At 45.9% G+C, this 24,674-nt stretch overlaps 1 protein-coding gene across 4 annotated transcripts in view; it reads left to right on the top strand.

The window, feature by feature from the left end:
• Positions 1-995: 995 nt before the first annotated feature.
• The window catches only part of FAM110A (family with sequence similarity 110 member A), a 28,214-nt gene continuing 4,535 nt past the window's right edge, over positions 996-24,674 (top strand). The window contains exon 1 of one of the 4 annotated variants that reach the window (XM_061630883.1): positions 996-1,017. The gene's annotated coding sequence lies outside the window, so the exon portion shown is untranslated. The other 3 variants (XM_061630882.1, XM_061630884.1, XM_061630885.1) reach the window with 3 other exon arrangements.

Here is a 24,674-nt window from a genome sequence, read left to right as displayed (position 1 = left end):
AGGCACACTGGTGCGCCCTAAGAGGTGGCTAGGTGTGCCTCAAATATTATGAAAGTATATTTTAAAAATGAGAAGAAACCCATTTGTATAGGGTAATAGTTTTCTATAGTTTAAGTTATTTTTATTCATAGTTTAAAATATATTAATATATTTTTAATTTTGTACATGAAGTGCGCCAGAAAATTTTTATATGTTTTACTGTGCGCCGTGAACCAAAAAAGTTTGAGAACCACTGGTGTAGACACTACTAAGCTAGATGGACTAATAGACTGAACTCAGTGTATGTTTCTACCATGCTACCCAGCAGCGCACATGTTCCTGGGCCCAGCCTTGGCACTAAAACCCGGTTGGTTTCAGCTCAGCTCAATACAAAGGAAATGTGGGCTCCTTGGGGCAGTGCTGCCTGGCTGCCTATCGTGCTCGGATTCACCATCCAAGCCTTGTTGCCTGCCTTTCTCCCTGGGGAGGGATGTCAAAGGCCATTCCTTCCAGTGCCTGTGATCTTCAAAGGCCTTATTCCACGCATGAGCACAGGCGTGTGCCCTACCCCTCACCCCTCTCTCCTCCTGCACCCCCTGGCTTCGCTTTCTAGGTCACGCTTTGCAATCCACCAAGGGCAAAGAGGTGGCGAAGGAGGGCCAGCCGTCTGTCTTTTAATGCTCAATTTGTCTGAACGCCTCATCAGCTGGAGAATGGGCTGAAAGCCTGCGCTGCAGCAGATCAGCTGGCAAGACCTCCCCAGAAAACACCCCCCCCCCCGGTCTAGCACTACTAGACACAAGGGAGCATCCCTCCAGGGCAAGTATGCCAGGCGAAAGGCAGGCTAGCGAGCATCCCAGTAATGGCTGAGCAAATCTGAGCTTGGCTACAAATCATGGGGCTGCCTCTTTCCTAGTGCCTTGGGGAGGGGGCAGCAAATTGATTTCCCAGGAATGCATGGCAGAAGGCACACGTGCTTTGCTCTGTCCCTCCCCTCCTGCTGCGAGGCAAAAACGAACAGGAAGGAAAATTCCCCAGGTGAGTGTAAACAGGAAGTTGTGCAATGAGGTTACCTGAGCCCTCGGGTCAGCTGGTGAGTTTAACACACGCCTGCACAGAAGCCAGCAGGTTATTAACTGGGAAGCGCCGGCTGGCTGATCGTCCGGAATCCAAGCTCTCCACCTGGAACAGGTAAAATGCCAGCGGATTGCTCTCTCCCTTTTTCTCTCTCTCTGATCAACCAATTTGCAGATCAGCCACTTTTCAGAGCTAGATAATCTGGGGAGGGAGTGTCCGGGAGGGCAGCTGTCCCGAACGCCTCAGACCCAGACGGTCCCTCTTAGTAACACAAGGCTGCTCCTTGCTGACCACCAACCCCTCTGCTGTAAGGCTTGAGCAGCTATGGGGCAGGCAGAAATTCAACAGGTATTGTTCCTGTCCTATAACGAAGAGAGGCAGTCACTGAAAAACAGGATGGGGCGCTTGCTCAGTGGTAGAGCGTGCTCTTTCTGATGCAGAAGGCCCTTCCCAGGTTTGATCTTCACAGTCTCCAGTTAACAAGCTGGGCGGGGATGATCTCTGCCCCAGAGACCCTGCAGAAGTGCTCCCAGTCAGGAGGACAGACAGCTGGGGTAGATGGGTGAAGCCAGAACTGATTTGGTATATTAAGGTGGCTTCATATTGTTCAGCCTTACGGTGTTCTGTGACATTGCTTTCACTTTCCACGGTAGCATAGGCGGGCAGCCGGTCACAGATGGCAAGGAAAACTGTGGCCTGTGGAAACCTCATAGGGGAATTCTGGAAGGAAGAAATATCCCCTTTTCTAGGGTATATTCCCACAGGCTAGGGTGCATGCTGTAGCACCAAAGAGCATCCTTTTTTGACCTGCATAGAATGAGTACCTAACACCTCCTCTGAGTCCCGATCACTTCTTGGCATTGGATCTAAAAATTCTATTCCACTGGCTGTTGAAACACTGGAGATGGTTATTACTGGTGTGTGTATGTGTATGTGTGGAGATACACTTTGAACGGATGTATTTATTCCTTCATTCTTTTATTGCATTGATAACCCACCTTTCCTCCCAGGAGCTCAAGGTGGCGTACAAACATGGTCCTCCCCCTCCCAAATTTATCTTCGCAACAACCCTGCAAGAAGGTGGATTAGGCTGAGAGACTGTGTGACTGGCCCAAGGTCACCCAGTGAGCTTCCTGGCCTGTAAAAGCTGTGTGAATTGAGTTTTCCAATGGATGAGGGATTATATTTTGCAAGGGCACAAGTTTGCAGCATCCTTTAGCTGGAGCCGATGGACCCCACGGGAGGGACTTGTTGACAGTGCTTGCCCTCTCTGTAAATCAGGGATTCCTTTCTTTGTCTGAGAAACACGGGAGGCTGTGCAGGTTTTGCCTTTCAGGTGAGCGCTGAAGGTGCCCGATGAGCTTTGCTCGCTCTTGCGACATTGACCTGGTGCATTTGTGACAGATGAGGGGTACTTTATGAGGGAGGGCAGATTTGCTGCTTCTTTGTTTTGGCCATGTAGCCTGGCTCATTTTCAAAAGCCACCTATGCAGCTTTATAAGAGCATTTTCTTGGATCGGGCAAGCAGTTCTGGCATGATACACCTCGCAGATGCTTTGCTTGTGCCACACTGTAATTAAGATAAGCTGGGTAGATGGGGGGGTTGTTATTGCCTAAATATTGACACTGTTGTTATCAGATCCATGTGTGTGGCTCCAAGGCTGCAGTCCTAAATTTACAGGAAGCACTGAGTAAACGTGCATCGGACTGTACTGGTAATGAGTGGGTGGCAAACCCGGAACAGCATAAACATGAATGCAGTTTTCTTGAAGAGGGTGATGTGCAGATCACCACTGCAGCTGTGGTCGGGTTGAAGGACCTAGCAGAGAATTGGCTGTGAATTTGCAAACAGCAGTCTTGTCAGACAGCCAAATCTGGGAGGGATGCTTGTGGACAGAGCTGCGCTTGGGATCTTGCCTCACTTGCTTTTGCACAAGTGCACACACGTATGAATCTTATTTCACAACACATGCATGCCATGCATATATAGTGGGAATATAGATCAGCACACACCCCCTGCAGATGTGGTAAGAGTAGGTTTGCCAGGTCCCCTGAGATGCCCGGGAGCGTCAGGGATGCCTGAGGTGGAGCCTGGGAGCTTAGAGGTGTGGGGTGATGGGACTGGGGTGGAGCCCAGTGGCGTCTAAGTGGCATAGGATGGCACTTGGTGGGTCAGGAGGAGAGAGCCAGCTTAGCCACTGGACAAGGGATCAAGGCTGTAGTCTTTTAAGACTGCAGTGCCAGTCCGTTGTCTGATCAAATATTGTCAGTCACCTGTTATCTGACTGTGGTCAACCATTCTCAAATATTCCTTGAAGCCCAGAATGAGCTGATATAAGGGATGACCTTCCTTTTTACCTCCTTCATTGTTTCATCGGATAGCAAAGATGGGAGTGTGAAGGCCTCATCCTTCCCATCATGCAACAGCCCTGGGAGCTTCCAGATTTTTGCTGTTTCGGGGTGGGATTCAATCATTGTCTTGCCTCCCTTCAAACAAATCAAGAGGAATGCTCATTGAACAGGTCATCTGGAAGAGTACAGCGTCAGCTATCCACCCACCAACATTTAGGGAAGGAAACAGAGAAATAAAGGCAATAGCCTTCCTCCTTTGTTTGCCTGCAGTGGCTGATTTTCAGAGGTAGACTGCTGCTGAACATGGAGGCTCCTCTTTAATTAACAAGATGTATATATCACTTAATAATAATGACAACATTAATAATAATGATAAAACCCTTATAAGCATTGGGCATAAGCCTTGAGCTCCTATGGGTAGGCTGCTAGCCCCTTTTGCATATTTCATTTGCTTGTATCTTTTCCACCCAGATCTATGCTGCTGCTTCCTAAAGAAAGAAAGGTCAGAATAGAACTTTCAATCCTAGCGCACAGAAACAGAAAGGAAATCCCTGTTACTGATTAACAGCCTTTGTTTTAAAGGCAAGAGTTTGTGATCTCCTGGCACCAAATTCAAATGATTTCCCTCTGTTTGCACAAAAAGAACAGGAATCAGGAGTCGGGATGACTCTGGGGCAGTCAGGTTCTGAACGTGAGCACAGCAGAGCCTATTACACTGGAGGCCAAAGAACCCGTTTTTGCCGGTTGGATGTGGGGAGCTCCCTAAACACAGTAGCTGACACCTTAGATGGAGGAGGGGTGTGGCTGGGGGCGGGGGAGAGAAGTAGAAGGGCTTTGGTGGACGAAGATATAAAGAAGCTTTCTGCAACCTGGTGCTGTCCAGATATTTTGGACCACAACTGATGGGACTTGTAGTCCAAAGTATCTGGAGGGCACAAGGCTGGAGTAGACTGGACAGGGCTACGTGGACCATTGAAGGCATTTCCATTAAGGAGTGAACACTGGCACCCCCTTTCTGCACCTTCTGGCACCCTATCTACTCATCTTTCAATCAATGAGCATTTACAGCTAAATGGGTTTACTATTTACTAACCTGTATCAATAACTGGAAGTACGGTGTTGGTTTGTGCTTCTGGATTAATTACCACAGGATGCAAGGACGGTCTATGGAACAAACATTTGGCAGAAATCCTCAGAATTTTTTTCCTGCCACAATGAGAACTAGAAACTTAAACCTGGATTCAGCAGCGAGGCCACATTTGCGTAGCCATCTCTCTTGTTCACCTCCTGTCTATATTTAAACGGTGTGTTGTTTTTAATCACCTTATAATTTCAGGATTTATGTAGCACCTTGGCTCATCCTGTTTGAAGACACAGTGTTTGCAAAAAAAAGTGATAGAAGGAAACCAGCCACACCCAAAGTAACTGAAGGTGCGGAAAGTTTAGAGGTGGTGTGGGGTGGATAGTCAGAAACTCTTCTGCCTCTGCAGATTAGATCTTTACGCCCACTTCCTATCCCTCTGCTTTGAGCCTCTGCAAAAGTACCACAAGAGACACTTCTTGAAGGCAAGGAGGAAATGGGGAAAAAATGGGAAAACTCTCAGGGCTGCTTGGATGGATGGGCTTCCTGGAGAGCAGGTTTCGAAGGATACTGCTGCATGTGATCATAAGGGCTACCAACTCGAGAAGCACAGCTGCTGCGTCCTACTCATTTATTTAAATACACATCCCACCCAAACCCAAAGGCTCAAAGTGAGCAGCAAAACATCTGTTATCAAAACAAAAACTCACCTAATGCCAAGAAGCTGCCTGGGCTCTTGGGAAGGAAGTGTGTGTGTGTACTGCCTTCAAGTCGATCCCGACTTATGGCGACCCTATGAATAGGGTTTTCATGAGGCTGAGAGGCAGTGACTGGCCCAAGGTCACCCAGGGAACTTCATGGCTGTGTGGGGATTCGAACCCTGGTCTCCCAGGTCGTAGTCCAACACCTTAACCACTACACCACACTGGCTCAGAAGAAGGGTGAGATATAAATCTCATAAAATGAATAAATGAAGTAGGATCTGCAGCAAAATGTTGCAGGGCGAAGTGCTCCTGTTCAGGGTTCCAACCAGCTATGCTCTTTTCTGGATACTCCATTCCGTCCCTCTGCCTTTCTAGTTTTCCATCCCCCCCCCTTCCGCAACAGTGAGTCACATTCAATCCTCGCTTGGCTAATTCCACATATAGGTCAAGACAACCTTCAGATTTCATCCTGATTTGTTTACACAAAGTTTGTGGGGAGGTTAGATGACATTCACTCTTTACTTAATGTTCATTCTGATTTGTTTGTGGGGAGGGGAGGTGACGTTGCGCTAAGCAAGCATTGCCCCACACTTTCCAGTGCATTTCCCATCACTTTATCGCAGAAATGGGTTTGTTGTGCAAGAGCACCAAGCCAGCGTTTACTGTGCAACCTGAATTTGCCAGGATGTGACTGAATCCCACCCCCAAATAGGAACAGCCTGGAAGCTCCTGCACACCCCCTTTTTAGGACTTTCTTTCTGTTTCTGCAAATGCTGGTGCTGTCCCAACACCGCTCATACTGGAAAGGAAGCGATTAGAAGCAGCGTATTTTGAAACGCATCGAGCCAATAAAATATCTATTTTGTCCTTTGCAGGTTTGTCTCTTTTCTCCATCTTTTCCTGTTATTTATGCCCTGTCAGTTCCTCTGGTTTTCTCAAATCCCTTCCCCTCCACCGCCTCAGCCATGAAGCTCGCTGGGTGACGCTGGGCCTGTCACTATCTCCCAGCCTAATTATCTCACAGGGTTGTTATTGTGAGGCTGAAATCAGGAGCCAGGGGAGTACCACAGTGTAAAAGGTTTCAGGTTTTTATTTTGTTAATGGTCTTAGATGCCTATCTGTAAAGAGGTGCAACATCTTACCTCAGACGGCAGTCAGAAGTCATGAGGATGATGAAAGCCAGTGTGGTGTAGTGGTTAGAGCAGCCTTTCCCAACCAATGTGCCTCCAGATGTTGTTGGACCACAACTCCCATCAGCCTCAGCCAGCATTGCCAACGGTCAGGAAAGATGGGAATTGTGGTCCAACAACATCTGGAGGCACACTGGTTGGGAAAGGCTGGGTTAGAGTATCAGACCAGGACCTAGGAGACCAGAGTTCGAATCCTCACTCAGCCATGAAAAGCACTGGGTGGCCTTGGTTACAGTAAGTGCGACCTACTTCATAGGGTTGTTGTGAGGATAAAATGGGGAGGGGGAGAGCTACTGTGTATACACCATCTTGAGCTCCTTGGAGGAAAGGTGGGCTAGAAATGTAACAATAAATAGATGTGATAATAAAAAGTGAGAGCCAGTGTGGTGCAGTGGTTAAGGTGCTGGACTACGACCTGGGAGACCAGGGTTCTAAATCCCCGCACAGCCATGAAGCTCACTGGGTGACCTTGGGCCAGTCACTGCCTTCAGAGGGTCGCCATAAGTAGGAATCGACTTGACGAGCTAGAGGGAGCCCCAGCTGACAAAGCGTCAAGGTGAGTTAAGCAGCAGAGCGAGTTCGGCAGCAGGGCGAGGAGGCCAGGGCCCCCCACTCTGCCCGTCTGTTCCCTGACCTCAACTAAACCGCAGTCTCCAACCCATTGACGTAATAAACCTTAAACAAAACTATGCAGGTAAGAAGCCAGCAGGGGTGTGGGGGCTTTCCAGTGTTTTGCACTGCCTGCAGCATGTACGACTATCTGCCTGTTGGACAGAAGTCGTGGGTGTGCTCTCGGTGCAATGAGCTCCTGGCTCTCCGGGAACGACTTCATTTCCTTGAGGCCAAGGTGGCGGACCTGGAAAAGCTGAGAGAGGCAGAGAGGTGTGTGGAGGAGGCCTTCAGGGACGTTATAGCTGTGTCCCACTCCAACGATGATAGCTCTCCTGCTATCATGGAGAACGATGGTCTTGGGGAAGGAGAGCATCCAGCTGAGGAAGAGGGAAACGATCCCTTAGAAGGGACCCATTCCTTGGGGGATGAGCAGCTATCCTCTCGTGCCGAGGATATATCTCCAGGGGGTGGAGGGATCCTTGTAGTGGGTGATTCAATCATTAGGAACATAGACAGTGGGGTGTGTGATGGGCGTGTAGACCGCAAGGTGTTTTGCCTGCCTGGTGCGAAGGTTGCGGATATCGCCCGTCGTTTAGATAGTTTGGTAGACAGTGCTGGGAAGGAGTCAGTGGTCGTGGTGCACGTTGGCACCAGCGACATGGGGAAATGCAGCCGTGAGGTCCTGGAAGCAAAATTTAGGTTGCTAGGTAGGATGCTGAAAGCCAGGACCTCCAAGGTGGCTTTCTCTGAAATGCTACCGGTTCCACGCGCAGGACCAGCCAGACAGGCCGAGCTTCGCAGTCTCTTTTTTTTTTTTTTTTTTTTTTCAATAATTTTTATTCAGATTTTCATAAAACATACAAGACAAAATCATAAAACATTCAAAGACAAAAAACAAAATCAAAAATAGTTAAACAAAAAGAAAAAAAGAAAAGAAGAAAAAAAAAAAAAACAAAAATAAAAAATAAAGAATAAAATATTGACTTCCCATTTGTCAAAGATCAAATCAGTTATAAGTCTATAATATATAGCAATCCTGTCTCTTAAGTCATATTATAAAATCACTTTCCTCCAGTAGTTATCTTACTTAATCATCAAATCTCATAAACATTACTTTATTCTTTCCACAAAAAGTCAAAGAGAGGTTTCAATTCTTTAAGAAATATATCTATCAATTTTTTTTTCCAGATAAGCATATCGATTAATCCATCTCATTACTAATTATGATAATCTTATTGTCATAACCATAGTCAAAATAAACATTTCAATTAATCCATCACATCAGAATCTGTTAGGTTCAGTAATTTCAGTAGCCATTGTTCTATTATCTCTATTAGTTCCATTTTCCATCTTCCATCTTCAGTAGTCTTGTTAAGTCCAGTAATTTCAATATCCAATCTTCCATTATCAGTATTCCATAATAATCTTGCTGTCAAAGCCATAGTCATATAATAAGAGTCTGATGGGAATTACCTCTATCCCAAATATTTTCTTGCCATCCATTCTGAATAAGTTGCTGAAATACTGCTGTAAAATCATATCTCTGTTCTTTTTTTCAAAATACACTGGGTCATCTCTTAAAAGTTTTTCCATTGTCACATGGCTGCAGTTAATTCCATAGATTTTCTCTATATTGGGCTCCATCACATCATTCCAGTCCAGAAGATAATCCATGCCATTGATAACTTTATCTCTAGAATCTTCATTAGTTTCTTCAGAGATAACATTGAGTTCCAAACAATAGATTTTATTTCTAAAGTCCATAGACTCCAAATCTTGTTCCTGTTCCACGTTTGTTCCAATCTCCGGGATCTCCTCTCTCACAGGGACCCCTATTCCAGTCTCCAGGGTCTCCTCTCTCACAGGGACCCCTATTCCAATCTCCGGGGTCTCCTCTCTCACAGGGACCCCTTCCAGGGTCACCTCTCTCACAGGGACCCTTATATCTTTAATCTCCTGCTTCATTTTACTCAATTCAATTTTCGTTATCTCAATCTCATTCATTATTCTCTGAAACATAGTTATTTCCAGATTCTCAGCCACTTTCTTAATTGCCATTTTAAAAGAAAAATGTCTCAATGCGTGGATGAGACGATGGTGTCGGGTGGAAGGGTTCGGATTTGTTAGGCACTGGGGAACATTTTGGGACAAGCCGGGCCTGTACAAAAGGGACGGGCTCCACTTGAACCAGAATGGAACCAGACTGCTGGCACTTAAAATTAAAAAGGTAGCAGAGCAGCTTTTAAACTGACTGAGGGGGGAAACCCGACAGGAGCTGAGAAAGGTCCGGTTCGGAATAAACCTCCCCCCTGGGATAAAAACCAAAGAAATGATGAAATTTTAAAAGGGGTAGGCCTAGAAGTAGGCATTGTGAGAGCAGGGGCACAGGATATAAATTCAGAAGAGCAAAATTACCACAGGCCTAACCACAAGTGCCAAAGACACTTGAAGAGAGACACTGCTTACAAGTGCCTGTACGCTAATGCTAGGAGCCTCCGAACCAAGATGGGAGAACTGGAGTGCTTGGTCTTAGAGAAGAGCATTGATATAGTGAGCATAACCGAGACCTGGTGGAATGGAGAAAACCAGTGGGATACGGTTATCCCTGGATATAAACTATATCGGAAGGACAGGGAAGGACGTATTGGTGGCGGAGTCGCTCTATACGTGAAAGAAGGCATTGAATCCAGCAAGCTCGAAACCCCAAAAGAGGCAGACTCCTCCACAGAATCGTTGTGGGTGGTGATACCGTGCCCCAGGAGGGACTTAATACTGGGAACGATCTATCGTCCCCCTGATCAAAATGCTCAGGGAGACCTTGAGATGAGATATGAAATTGAGGAAGCATCCAAACTAGGAAATGTGGTAGTAATGGGTGACTTCAACTACCCGGACATAGACTGGCTGCATATGTGTTCCAGTCATGACAAAGAAGCAAAGTTTCTAGATATTCTAAATGACTATTCCCTAGATCAGTTGGTCATGGAACCGACCAGAGGGACGGCAACCCTGGACTTAATCCTCAGTGGGGACCGGGACCTGGTGCGAGATGTAAGTGTTGTTGAACCGATTGGGAGCAGTGACCACAGTGCTATTAAATTAAACATACATGTAACTGGCCAATTGCCTAGAAAATCCAACACGGTCACATTTGACTTCAAAAGAGGAAATTTCACAAAAATGAGGGGATTGGTAAAAAGAAAGCTGAAAAACAAAGTCCAGAGGGTCACATCACTCGAAAATGCTTGGAAGTTGTTTAAAAACACTATATTAGAAGCTCAACTGGAGTGCATACCGCAGATCAGAAAAGGTACCGCCAGGGCCAAGAAGATGCCAGCATGGTTAACGAGCAAAGTCAAGGAAGCTCTTAGAGGCAAAAAGTCTTCCTTCAGAAAATGGAAGTCTTGTCCGAATGAAGAAAATAAAAAAGAACACAAACTCTGGCAAAAGAAATGCAAGAAGACAATAAGGGATGCTAAAAAAGAATTTGAGGAGCACATTGCTAAGAACATAAAAACCAACAACAAAAAATTCTATAAATACATTCAAAGCAGGAGACCATCTAGGGAGACAATTGGACCCTTGGATGATAAGGGAGTCAAAGGTGTACTAAAGAACGATAAGGAGATTGCAGAGAAGCTAAATGAATTCTTTGCATCTGTCTTCACAGTGGAAGATATAGGGCAGATCCCTGAACCTGAACTAACATTTGCAGGAAGGGATTCTGAGGAACTGAGACAAATAGTGGTAACGAGAGAGGAAGTTCTAAGCTTAATGGACAATATAAAAACTGACAAATCACCGGGCCCAGATGGCATCCACCCGAGAGTTCTCAAAGAACTCAAAGGTGAAATTGCTGATCTGCTAACTAAAATATGTAACTTGTCCCTCGGGTCCTCCTCTGTGCCTGAGGACTGGAAAGTGGCAAATGTAACTCCAATCTTCAAAAAGGGATCCAGAGGGGATCCCGGAAATTACAGGCCAGTTAGCTTAACTTCTGTCCCTGGAAAACTGGTAGAAAGTATTATTAAAGCTAGATTAACTAAGCACATAGAAGAACAAGCCTTGCTGAAGCAGAGCCAGCATGGCTTCTGCAAGGGAAAGTCCTGTCTCAGTAACCTATTAGAATTCTTTGAGAGTGTCAACAAGCATATAGATAGAGGTGATCCAGTGGACATAGTGTACTTAGACTTTCAAAAAGCGTTTGACAAGGTATCTCACCAAAGGCTTCTGAGGAAGCTTAGCAGTCATGGAATAAGAGGAGAGGTCCTCTTGTGGATAAGGAATTGGTTAAGAAGCAGAAAGCAGAGAGTAGGAATAAACGGACAGTTCTCCCAATGGAGGGCTGTAGAAAGTGGAGTCCCTCAAGGATCGGTATTGGGACCTGTACTTTTCAACTTGTTCATTAATGACCTAGAATTAGGAGTGAGCAGTGAGGTGGCCAAGTTTGCTGACGACACTAAATTGTTCAGGGTTGTTAAAACAAAAAGGGATTGCGAAGAGCTCCAAAAAGACCTCTCCAAACTGAGTGAATGGGCGGAAAAATGGCAAATGCAATTCAATATAAACAAGTGTAAAATTATGCATATTGGAGCAAAAAATCTTAATTTCACATATACGCTCATGGGGTCTGAACTGGCGGTGACCGACCAGGAGAGAGACCTCGGGGTTGTAGTGGACAGCACGATGAAAATGTCAACCCAGTGTGCGGCAGCTGTGAAAAAGGCAAATTCCATGCTAGCAATAATTAGGAAAGGTATTGAAAATAAAACAGCCGATATCATAATGCCGTTGTATAAATCTATGGTGCGGCCGCATTTGGAATACTGTGTACAGTTCTGGTCGCCTCATCTCAAAAAGGATATTCTAGAGTTGGAAAAGGTTCAGAAGAGGGCAACCAGAATGATCAAGGGGATGGAGCGACTCCCTTACGAGGAAAGGTTGCAGCATTTGGGGCTTTTTAGTTTAGAGAAAAGGCGGGTCAGAGGAGACATGATAGAAGTGTATAAAATTATGCATGGCATTGAGAAAGTGGATAGAGAAAAGTTCTTCTCCCTCTCTCATAATACTAGAACTCGTGGACATTCAAAAAAGCTGAATGTTGGAAGATTCAGGACAGACAAAAGGAAGTACTTCTTTACTCAGCGCATAGTTAAACTATGGAATTTGCTCCCACAAGATGCAGTAATGGCCACCAGCTTGGATGGCTTTAAAAGAAGATTAGACAAATTCATGGAGGACAGGGCTATCAATGGCTACTAGCCATGATGGCTGTGCTCTGCCACCCTAGTCAGAGGCAGCATGCTTCTGAAAACCAGTTGCCGGAAGCCTCAGGAGGGGAGAGTGTTCTTGCACTCGGGTCCTGCTTGCGGGCTTCCCCCAGGCACCTGGTTGGCCGCTGTGAGAACAGGATGCTGGACTAGATGGGCCACTGGCCTGATCCAGCAGGCTCTTCTTAGGTTCTTATGTTCTTATGACGGCAGCACATTTACATTTTTACATTTTAATAATAAAAATGTACTCCTAAGAACCTAAGAAGAGCCCGACTGCTAGATCAGGCCAGTGACCCATCTAGGCCAGCATCCTGTTCTCACAGATGCCTGTTCTGGGAAACCCACAAGCAGGACCTGAGCGCAAGAGCACTCTCCTCTCCTGCGGTTTCCAGCAACTGGCATTCAGCAGCAGACTGCATTCAAAAGGGGAGGTGGAACACAGCCAGCAGGGTTAGCAGCCATCGGTAGCCTTCTCCTCCATGAATTTGTCATCCAAGGTGGTGGCCATCCTGTGGGAGCAAACTCCATAGGTTATCCCTGCGCTGTGTGAGGAAGTCCTTTCTTTCATCTGTCCTGAATCTTCCAACATTCAGCTTCATTGGATGTCCACAAATCCTAGGATTATGAGAGAAGGAGAAACACTTTCTCTTACCCCTTTCTCCCCGCCACGCACCGCATTCAGACTGGCAGGAACTTATTAAAGGCTGTTGCCCCAGTCCTGCTACCTGAGCTCCTTTCACTGGAGGGACTGGGACTGGGTGCACACCAGGAGGGAAGGCCAGGTTCTTACACACAAGTAGGTGACAACCGGCCAGGCCGGGGAAGGGGCATAGCCCAGTGGCAGAGCATCTAGTTTGTTTCCGGAAGGTCTCAGTTTAAATCCCCAGCATCACTAGGTAGGGCTTGGAATGTTCCCCCCGTCTGAATCCTCGGAGAGACACTGCCAGTCAGTGTAGACAGTGCCAAGCTAGATGGACCAGTGGTCTGACTTGATCTAAGGCAGCATCCCATGTCCCTCTGCGTCTGGGATGACTCTGCTGCAGAAATGGGGATGGAGAGGGTTAAGAAGGCCTCCCATTTTGCCTTTCAACTCTCCTCCTCCAGTTCAAAACCGAAACAGCAACTGCTAGTCCCCACCCAAAAAACAAGGCACAAGAAAATTCAAAGCAAGCAAAGTTTGCTATGCAAATTGAAACAAAAAAAAGTCAGTGAAATTAATCACCTTTATTTCAGGCTGGGAACAGTGGATTTTTTTTTTAAAGATGGAAAGGATTTCAGACCCACCCAGGATTAGACATTCTGTGGTGTAGTCCTTTCTATAATAATCAAGGTGCAGGATTACTGAATGCAGGGAGAGAGAATCAGATGATTCATTCGCAGAGGGACAACAAACGTCTGAAGGCTGGGCATGTGAGCAGTGGGTGCAATTCTGCTTCCCCTCCACTAGTTTGGTATTCCCAGATTTTGAGCATGTGGGGAAAGGGATTCAGTTTCCCCAGGGGACGAGGCCCACAATCTTTGCTTGACGATACTCTTCAGTCATAAGAAAATCAAGTGCCTAGTCCTCATGGCTGAAATCTTTCCTTTGAGAGGCACTAGCAAAATGCCTGGCTCCGTTCTCCCCCAGGCAGAACCTGTGCATGTTAATTATCACTTTCTAGAGAACATTGGTCCTTCCCACCCAGGGCACAAACATTTCCTGGGTTTTGCTGGTAACAAGTTTAACTGGTTGAGAGGCCTTGAGGTGGCAGCTATTTTGGGCAGAGGACATACATAATGAGAACTGACAGTGAAGAGTATATTCCTATGCTACTGAACCTTCCCTGCTTGTGTGGGTGAAGGAGAAAGGTGTGACTGATATTTTTACTTAATGAAATGTATTAGTATTACGTTTATGTAGCACTTTTTGGAGTGACATAAGCTAAAACTTTTTTTAAAAAGCAGCAACAGTATCTGCCCCAACGAGCTTACAGTCTAAGTGCTGATAGGAGACGAGAGTACAGAGATAAAGGCGACAAGGGTTAGGAATTAGTGAACAAACTGAACTGCAGTTACACGGACAGCAGATTCAATTCAGGTGGAGATGAGGGGCTAGGCTAAAGCCTTCATAGAGGAGGTGGGTTTAAGGAGGGATTCTGTGTGTGTGTGGGGGGGGATGTGGCACTACCTGGGAGGGGGTTGCAAGCACAAGGGGCATCAAGGGAGAATAGCTGCAGTCATCTTAAGGGAGCGGGAGATCTTTGGGCAACCTGAGGATGGTAGAGTTGAAGCAAAAGTTATAGACAAGGTAACATGATCTGTCAGGAACTGAACCCAGGACCTCTTAGCATGCAAAACATGCATCCTGTCATTGACTTGTGGCCCTTTCAAGCTTAATGTTTAAGTTTTGTTTTTTAAAGAGGGAAAACGGCAGTTTGGATGAGTTTTGGACACCCTCTTGAGAACCCTTCCGTGAATATCAAACACAGTTTTTGTTTGTTCACTGCTGCGGTGGCTGGAGCTGATGGGAACAGTTAGTCCAAAACATATGGAGGGCACCAGGTTGCAGAAGGCTGGGGAAATAAAGGCAGAAAAATGGGTAGGACAGCACATTACCATCCATTTGCTAAACTCATGGAGTCAGGAGGGCAGAGCGTTCAAGCTACCCCTGCAGATAATTTCTGCAAAAGTCTTTTTTTGTTCATTCTTGTCCCGATTTCTCCAATTCTTCACCAGTTGCTCGATCTTTTCTTCAACAATCTGTGCTTGAACTGGGCTTCTCTGGTTTCCTGTTTCTCACCCCTTTTGAGGTTTTTCTCTTCCATATTTGGTTTGCCAGACACTGTGTAGGTTAGACGCCGAGTCATCTCAGGACATGCCTACAAAGGTGGTGTGGCTCCTCCTAGCAGCTGTAATTTTCTTGTGATGATGCCACTGACCCATTTGTAATATCTCAGCGGTCTGATTGCAATTAAACCTCGTATCTGGAAGCACCCACAGAATCAGGCTTGCACGGTCAGCAGCCTAGTGTAATAAAGTAAACATGTGAAGCCTCTGCATAGGAAGTGGTCTTAATACTGAGCCATTTAGCTCAGTATTGTGCCACTGGCTGGCAGCAGCTCCCAGATTTCCAGCAGGAGAGGAGCAGGGCCCTTACTTGACTGTCCTCTGGGCTGGTCCATGTTAGGTTAAGGGTATGCAGAGCTTGGAAAAGTTACTTTTTTGAACTACAACTCCCATCAGCCCCAGCCAGCATGGCGCTGGCTGGGGCTGATGGGAGTTGTAGTTCAAAAAAGTAACTTTTCCAAGCTCTATGAGCTATGATCTGTGGTGCCCCTACTTCAGATCTCAGGCATAAACTTACACGTGGCCTTAGGGACAGCACCCTCCTTTCATCCTGCTCCTTATCTTTGATATGATGATAATAATATAGGGCTGCTTTACAGGGCTGTTCTAAGGTTTAACAAGTGGCTGTATGCAAACCGCTTTGGGCACTTAAGAAAAAGCAGTATGCTAGCCTTCACCAACTTGGTGCCCTCTAGCTGTTGTGGACTATAACTCCCAGTGCTCTCTGGGGCTGGTGGGAGTTGTAGTTCAAAAGAGCTTGAGGGCACCAGGTTGGCAAAGGCTGCACTATAGAAATGCTAAGCATCCCTTCCTCCTCATTTCCAGCTGCAAATAAAGTTAAGCACTTGTAGCTTCATTGCCACTCATCCATTCCTCACTCGTCTATCCTTTCCCTCCTTCCTTCTTTCCCAGTGTCTATTTTAGACTGTGAGCTACTTGCGGGTGGGGACCTGTCTCGTTTTTGCTTATGAACCTCTCTATGCCTAGATGGTGATGTATGAATGAGTGATAACTCTCATGTGATCCAGCCCAAACGTCTCTGCTTTAGAAGCTGGAGGGAGGGGGACATTCTGGCTTGCCTGCAGCTGCTAATTCCCCCCTGCAAATGCCCCTCTTTCCATTCTGGTTAACAGAAAGACAGGCTTTTGCTGGCATAATCTGTAGCTCTGCCTTAATTTCTCTAACCCTTCCAATGTCATGCATTCCCATAGGACTGAAATACCTCTAAGGTGTTGGGCTGGTGTGGTATCAGGGGTGCATTTTGATGGCAATTTTGAGGCTGCTGTCAACCCCCCCCCCAGCCCCCACATTTGCCATCAAAATGCACGCCGATGAAAGGGCAAATGGTAACAGAAACTGTGTATATTCCACGTGAGGTCCTGTGCCTAGAAGTGAGCTTCCTGGGAATAGCAGCTTTTCCTTCTCTTTTTAAAGTTTCTAGTCCTGGGCATGGACACAAAAAGGCAATGCCTGGTGAGCTGTCAGAAACCAGAGGGTAACTGAGCCTGACTGAGATCTCCTCCGGCAACCAGGGTTCGGGCTCATTCGACTGATGGTTGTGAGAATAGTTTAAACTGGACTGTCCCCCAGTCTGAAACCAAGCTAGATTGGTCTGACTCACCTTATGTTTGAGGCAGGGCTGCAGCTCAGTGGGAGAACATCTGCTTTGCATGCAGAAGGTCCCAGGTTCAATCCCAACTGCGTCTCCTGGTAGGGCTGGGAGAGACCCTTCCTTGAAACCTTGGAGAGCCACTGCCAGTCAGTATAGACAATATGGAGTTAGATGGACTGTTGGTCTGACTCAGTATAAGGCAGCTGCCAGTAATGATTTGAAACGAATGCTGATGAAAGTTAAAGAGGAAAGCACAAAAGCAGGACTACAGCTGAATGTCAAAAAGACTAAAGTAATGACAACATAAGATTTATGTAATTTTAAAGTTGACAAAGAGGACATTGAACTTGTCAAGGATTATCAATACCTCAGCACAGTCATTAACCAAAATGGAAACAGTCAAGAAATCAGAAGAAGGCTAGGACTGGGGAGGGCAGCTATGAGAGAACTAAAAAAGGTCCTCAGATGCAAAGATGTATCACTGAACACTAAAGTCAGGATCAGTCAGACCATGGTATTTCTGATCTCTATGCACAGATGTGAAAGTTGGATAGTGAAAAAATCGGATAAGAGAAAAATCAACTCATTCGAAATGTGTTGGAGGAGAGCTTTGCACATACCATGGACTGCGAAAAGACAAATAATCGGGTGTTGGAACAAATTAAACGAGAACTGTCACTAGAAGCTAAAATGATGAAACTGAGGTTATCATACTTTGGACACATAATGAGAAGACATGATTCATTAGAAAAGATAATAATGCTGGGAAAAACAGAAGAGAGTAGAAAAAGAGGAAGGCCAAACAAGAGATGGATTGATTCCATAAAGGAAGCCACAGACCTGAACTTACAAGATCTAACAGGGTGGTTCAGGACAGATGCTATTGGAGGTTGCTGATTCATAGGGTCACCATAAGTCGTAATCGACTTGAAGGCACATAACAACAACAACCTGTGTCCCAGGGATCTAAAATGGACAGTTGTGAGAATGGCTGAAACTGGATTCTGATGGCACAGCATGACTGTGAATGCTTCTGTAGCCAGTGTTTTTTTTTGTTGGGGCTGGAAGATCCTTACCTGCCTATATGTTTCTTCCAATGCAGTGCAGGAGGATGAAACCAGCCTGCCCTTGGGCAAACACCCCAGTGATGACACTTCAGCATTCTTTTCCTGTTGCAATCTTGCCTGTGTCCCAGGCTGACGGCACATCCTGCTCCAAAATAATTCAATTACCCTCAAAATCATCTCTAGGTGAAATTAGTTTATTTCCCTGAATCAATGTCTTACATACTGACCAAGATCACCCCCTCCACTTCAGTTTCCCCTGAATTCATTCGTCACCCAGAAACTCTTGGGGCACTCAGACAAAGATTTGGGGCCATACTCAGGCTCACTCCTAGCTAAGCCCCTGCGACGTGGTTCTATTGTAGCGCCCAGGTGATGATTTATGAACAATGCAAAGAACAACACAAGGAATCTGTGTCATCACCTCTGAGGTTATTTATTACAAAAATGAAGGAAAGGCAACAAACCAACCCATACTGTTATTACCTACACACCTAGGTGCTATAGGGTAGGTCAACAGCATAATTTATAGCATACCCAGCACACCTTTAAAGCACCTGGCTTTCCCCAAAGAATCATGGGAATTGTAGCTTCAACTGTAGCTTGTTAAGAATGCTGGGAGTTTGTAGCTCTGTGAAGGGAAAGCGACAGTTCCCAAAATGCTTTGTGCTTTAAAAGTCCCTTTGATGTGGCTTAAATGTATGGTGTGGTTCTTCCCATAGTTATTCTACTATACTGTTATTATTTGACCACACATTTATCCCTCCTGTCCTCCAAGGCACCCAACAGTGGTATGTATGCCACTGCTCTCCCATTTTTGTCCTCACAACAACCCTGTGAAGTAGGTTCGGCTGAGAGAAGGATTGCTTCCAGGCAACCCAGTGACCTTTGTGGCAGAGAGGAGACGTGAACTCGGGCCTCCTCATTTGGAGGCTAAAACTTTGGACCGGGATACAGAATCTCAGGTCTGGGGACTGAATGTGGCCCTCCACACCTCTCTGTCTGGCCCTCAAGACTCTCCCAGGTCATAAGAACATAAGAAGAGCCTGCTGAATCCGGCCAGCATCCCATCTAGTCCAGCTTCCTGTTCTCACAGTGGCCAACCAGAAGCCTCTTTGGGGAAGCCCACAAGCAGGACCTGAGTGCAAGAGCACTCTCCCCTCCTGCAGCTTCCGGCAACTGGTTTTCAGAAGCAGACTGCCTCTGACTAGGAGGACAGAGGGCAGCCATCATTTTATTTATTTATTTATTATTTGATTTATACCCCGCCTTTCTTCCCAGCAGGAGCCCAGGGCGGCAAACAGAAATGCTAAAAACACTAAAAGACATCATAAAAAGACCTTAAAATATATTAAAACAAAACAATGTTAAAAGGGTTAAAGATATTAAAAGACATATTAAAAGCAATTCTAATACAGACGCAGACTGGGATAGGTCTCAACTTAAAAGGCCTGTTGGAAGAGGAAAGTCTTCAAAAGGTGCCAAAAAGATAGCAGAGATGGTGCCTGCCTAATATTTAAGGGGAGACCTGACTGGCCCTGCCCTGTGCCTTCCTTGAGGGCTGTTGCCTGGCTGATTGTGTCCTTCAACAGTGAAAATGCCTCTTGCTTCTTGGGGTGGAGGACACAAAGGGTGTATCTGGGTGTGTGTAGAAACTAGGGATGCAGGAGAATATTTGCTAAATTGGATTTGTTACTGGATTTTAACATAATCGAACAATCCACATTGTTTTTGGACCGGCATTGATTTCTTGCAGTGGCTCGCAGCTGTCATCAACATGGTTTTTTTTTTTTTTAAATCCACTCTGAATTTTACGTTATTGTCTTTGTAATCAGCTTTCCTCTAACTTAACTCAGTGGAACAAGTGCCTACAGCATAAGCATTTTTACTAGCATTTTTCTTAGCAATTACGTTGTTTTTTGCTGGAACCCTCCCCCCCCTCTGCAAATTGGCAATTGCGCAAAGAATCAGGAACAAGAAAGCCGGATTGTCAGAATTCAAATGGATCGGACTCAGCTACTGAACCCTATTCCTAATAGAAACCTCTGACTTTTGCGCAGCTGGAGTTTAGCCTACTGTATAAAGGTAAGAGTCATGCCTGTTGCTCCGCCCATTTTTGCCTCTGGCCCCTCCCGCCTCTGGCATGTGGTCCGTGGGCTGAAAAAGTTCCTGCTGCAGCATCACTTTTACCCTGTAATGCCAGACGGCCCTTCCTTCCTGCCTAGATCCAACTTTGCATTTTAATTATGATTCGTATATTGCCTTCTATCTATCTATCTATCTATCTGTCGTCTGTCATCTATCTATCTAAAGATTCATAGGGTTGCCATAAGTCGTAATCGACTTGAAGGCACATAACAACAACAAAGTTTACTGTGAGATGCTGAGGGATGTGACCCATCACTGTGGGAAACAGGATTCATTCATTCATTCATTCATTCATTCATCTATTCATTCATTGTCGATCACTCATGGCGAGTAAGATTGTCTTCCAAGATAAGGTCTTTAACGTTGGGTCCGTAAGTGACTGTGGAGGCCAATCCTAGATGCACACAGCCTCCCACAGTGAGGACATAGTTTCCAGATGGAAGATGGTTGCAATGAGGATTTGTTTGATGTGCTTTCCGCTTAGCTCATTTGCCCCTTTCGCCCTGTATTCGTGCTTCTTCAAAGTCCACAGCACCTTTGATAATAGCTGACCTCCATTTGAGACGCTCATGGTCCAAGACTTCCCAGTTCTTGATGTTCATGTTACATTTTTTTTAGATTATTTTTAAGAACATCTTTAAGCCTCTTTTGCTGTCCGCTGATATTCCGTTTTGCATCCTTAAGTTGGGAGTAAAGTAGCTGCTTTGGAAGACAGTGAATATATATAAAAAAACAGATTCAAGTCGTAATCGACTTGAAGGCATATAACAACAACATATTGCCTTTTAGTTACTGTGAGATGATGAGGGATGTGACTGATCACTGTGGGAAACAGATTGCTGGATTAGTGAGTCATTGGTCTGGTCTGGCTGGGCTCTGCTTACTCTTAACACTCCACGGGCTCTGAGCTGTCCTTCAAAATCCCCCAAAGTTCCTTCTGCCGCATATAGTGCATCACAGAGTTTCAAAGCACTTCTCATTAATTCACTCCATAATCTTTATGACAGCCTTGCAAGGTAGGCTAATGACATTACAACCTCCCTCCCCCCCATATTTCAGATAGGTAGTGGTGGTGCTGAGAGAGAGTGGCTTGCTTATAACCACCTTAAGGCAGGAGTGGAGAACGGGATGCTCTTCAGGTGATGTTTGGCTCTATCACCCAGTGGCCAGTATGGCCAATGGCCAGGCGTGATGGGAGTGGTAGTCCAGTAACATCTGGAGGGCCCCAGGCTCTCCATCCCTGACCTATTGAATTCCATGATGCTGGTAAAGTTTGGATTGGGGACTTATCACCCTTCCGCACTGCAAAGTTATCACCTTGCGTGGCTGACACGGCAATGCATGCAGCGTTGCACTCTTGCTATAAGCAGGCCAAGCTCACGTGCAATATTAGTGGAGGAAACTGGTAGTGTTGTTTTTTAATTGTCTGAAAAAGTCAGGGAATAAATTGGCTCCTTTGTATTTTATTTATCTACATATTTTCAGGCTGCCTTTCAGGGCAAAAAGACCACTCGGGGCATCTTATGTAAAATCTAAGACAAAATTTTATGTATTTATTTGTTTGTTTTAAAAGCCCAGCCAAAGAGTCAATAATCCAAGGCCATCCATTCTCTGATCTCTCCAGAGAAGCCAGGTTCGTGGGCTCCTGTTGCTGCGACAGGGTTTGCCATGGCCAAAGCCCATAACTTTTCCTTCCCGCTTGTTGTTTCAAGATGTGCGCCTCAAAGGGTGGGTGCCGCGTTCTTTCTTCCTTGTTTGCTGCCTCTTTGGAAAAAAAAATGACAACCATGATGCATCTATGTCCCCCCCCCCAGACTCCAGCACTGTCAAAAGTTCCAGAAGTGTTACTCATTGATAACATTGTGTTGATCCTTTCCTGGCCATCAGATAAGATGGGGCTGATGGAGTAGGGGAGGAAGGCACTCTGTTGAAAGCATGACGTATTGAGAAAAGAGGATTGCTAAATATTAGGCTTCAAATGCAAAGATGTATCACTGAACACTAAAGTCAGGATCATTCAGACCATGGTATTCCCGATCTCTAGGTATGGATGTGAAAGTTAGACAGTGAAAAAAGCAGATAAGAGAAAAATCAACTCATTTGAAATGTGGTGTTGGAGGAGACCTTTGTGCATACCATGGACTGCGAAAAAGACAAATAATTGGGTGTTAGAACAAATTAAACCAGAACTATCACTAGAAGATAAAATGATGAAACTGAGGTTATCATACTTTAGACACATCATGAGAAGATATGACTCACTGGAAAAGACAATAATGCTGGGGAAAATGGAAGGGAGTAGAAAAAGAGGAAGGCCAAAGAAGAGATGGATTGATTCCATAAAGGAAGCCACAGACCTGAACTTACAAGATCTGAACAGGGTGGTTCATGACAGATGCTCTTGGAGGTCGCTGATTCATGGGGTCGCCATAAGTCGTAATCGACTTGAAGGCACATCACAACAACAACAACAACAAAATGTTAGGCTGCTATCTTGCCTCTCACATGGGCTACCCGATAAGGCTATTGACGGCTACTAGCCACAATGGCTATGCCTCCATGACCGGAGCCAGCATGCTTCTGAATACCAGTTGCTGAAAACCGCAGGAGGGGAGAGTGTTCTTGGGCTCCTGCCTGATGGCTTCCCTCTGGGGCACCTGGTTGGCCACTGTGAGAACATGATGCTGGACTAGATGGGCCACTGGCCTGATCCAGCAGCCAGGCTTATGTTCTTAGTTTCTTTTCGAACTCCCACCCTAAGATCTCTGTGGGCAAACACGTAAGCAATACAAGTTAGGCATATATGAACAGTTTGTCACTAGCCATTATGGCAGCCAGTGTGGGGTAGTGGTTAGAGTGTTGGACTAAGCTCAGCCATGAAGCTCACTGGGTGGCCTTGGGTCAGTCACTGTCTCTTTAGGCTAGCCTACCTCACAGGGCAGTTGCGAGGATAACTAGGAAGAGAACCATGCGCACTGCCTTGAGCTCACTGAAGGGGAGGCGGGATAGAAATGCAATAAATAAATACATAACTAAAAAGAACCTCCAGGTTCATAGGCAGTCTATCTGAATATCAATAGCCTGGGGACACATAACAGGGAAATGCTGTTACCTCCCTGCTCTGCTTGTGCTCTTCCCGGTGGCATCTGGTCGGCATTGTGGAAATAAAATGTTGGGTGACATGACAACAAAATGATCTGGAAATGTTCTTATAGGATTCATGCTCCTGGAAGGATACAATCCTCTTGGCCCCTGGGAAGGCATCCCAGATGCCATGAGATGTATGGGATCTCCTTGTCTGACAGACAGTATGAGAATATGGTCTTGTGTACATGGCATTAAAAATACTGCCATGTGGAAGTATGGATGTGGATCGCCTTACAGCCATGAGGACTAGCACTTTTCTCTTCAAAAAAAGAAAGAAAGAAAAGCCAAGTCCTTTGAGATTCGGTGGGAGATATCCACATCATGTTTCTGTTGCAGCAGTGCCTAGACCTTGTTTGGCCCTATTGAAGAAGCGCTCTCTTAATTTCCATCCCTAATTGTTTTTTGGGCTCATGCTTATCTGGGGAGGGTCCGGTTGTGTCTCTGCAAAATGTTGTCATTTTAATTCGCTTTTGATGAGCATCTCTCTTGTGAACCATTTGAGCAACCCTGCTGCTAATTCTCCTGGCTAATGAGCTACCGGAACAGTTGCAAACTGTTCAAAACGCCCCTCCTGCTAGGATTAGGGAGGGAGGGGGTGGAGAAGGTGGGAATCGTGTTGGGTTCAAAGCCCCTGTTCTTGGCAGTGTGTGTGTGTGGTACTATCACATATGTGAGCGGGGTGGGGGAGCATTTGGGGGTTCCCTCCACCCCCACAGGCAGCTACGCAGTTTTTCTTCTGTCTGAACCATGACTACTCCCAATCCTATTATCTCCTTTCCTGTCGTTCCTGTTTTGTTTTGTAAAGTGCATTGTAATATTCTAGCATTACAGAAGCAAAGAGGGTTGGTAAGGCAGGGGAGAGATTGTGGCTGCAAAGAATTGCCATCGCTTTGTTATTAATTGACCAACAAGCAAATTTCAGGATGTTTCCCTAACTATAATATCATACAAATTCAACTGACCTACAGTATACGTACATACATACATACTACCCCTGCTCCAAAAATTTTGTTCTGTGTGGAGGGGCTATGCAAACAGGAACCAGAATAGAGAGCCAATGTGGCCTAGTGGTTAGTGTGTTGGACTACGACCTGGGAGACCTGGTTTCGGATCCTCACACAGCCATGAAGCTCACTGGGTGACCTTGGGCCAGTCACTGCCTCTCAGTCTCAGAGGGAGACAATGGGAAACCACCTCTGAATACCGCTTACCATGAAATCCCTATCCGTAGCGTCGCCATAACTCAGGATCGACTTGAAGGCAGTCCATTTCCATTTTCATACTTAAGTTATACTTCGGCCTTATACTGAATCAGACCACTGGTCCATCTAGCTCAGTACTGCTCCACTGACTGGCAGCAGCTCTCCAGGGTTTCAGGCAAAGGCCTCTCCTAGCCCTACCTGCATGCCAGGGAGCTTTGGACCATCGGTATCTGGTTGGCCACTGCGAGAACAGGATGCCGGACTAGATGGGCCACTGGCCCAGTCCAGCAGCTGGGCTCTTCTTAGGTGCTTAGGAGGGAAGAGGGAGAGGAGGTGCTGATGTATTCTGGAAAACCTTACACTCTCACCTCCCCCCCCCACTCCAGAGCTGCAGCTGATCATCTGTT

The sequence above is a fragment of the Rhineura floridana genome, chromosome 6 (assembly GCF_030035675.1).
Source record: "Rhineura floridana isolate rRhiFlo1 chromosome 6, rRhiFlo1.hap2, whole genome shotgun sequence".
NCBI classification, from domain to species: Eukaryota; Metazoa; Chordata; class Lepidosauria; order Squamata; family Rhineuridae; genus Rhineura; species Rhineura floridana.
Note: the sequence above shows the minus strand (reverse complement) of the source record. Positions and strands in the feature narration are given on the sequence as shown.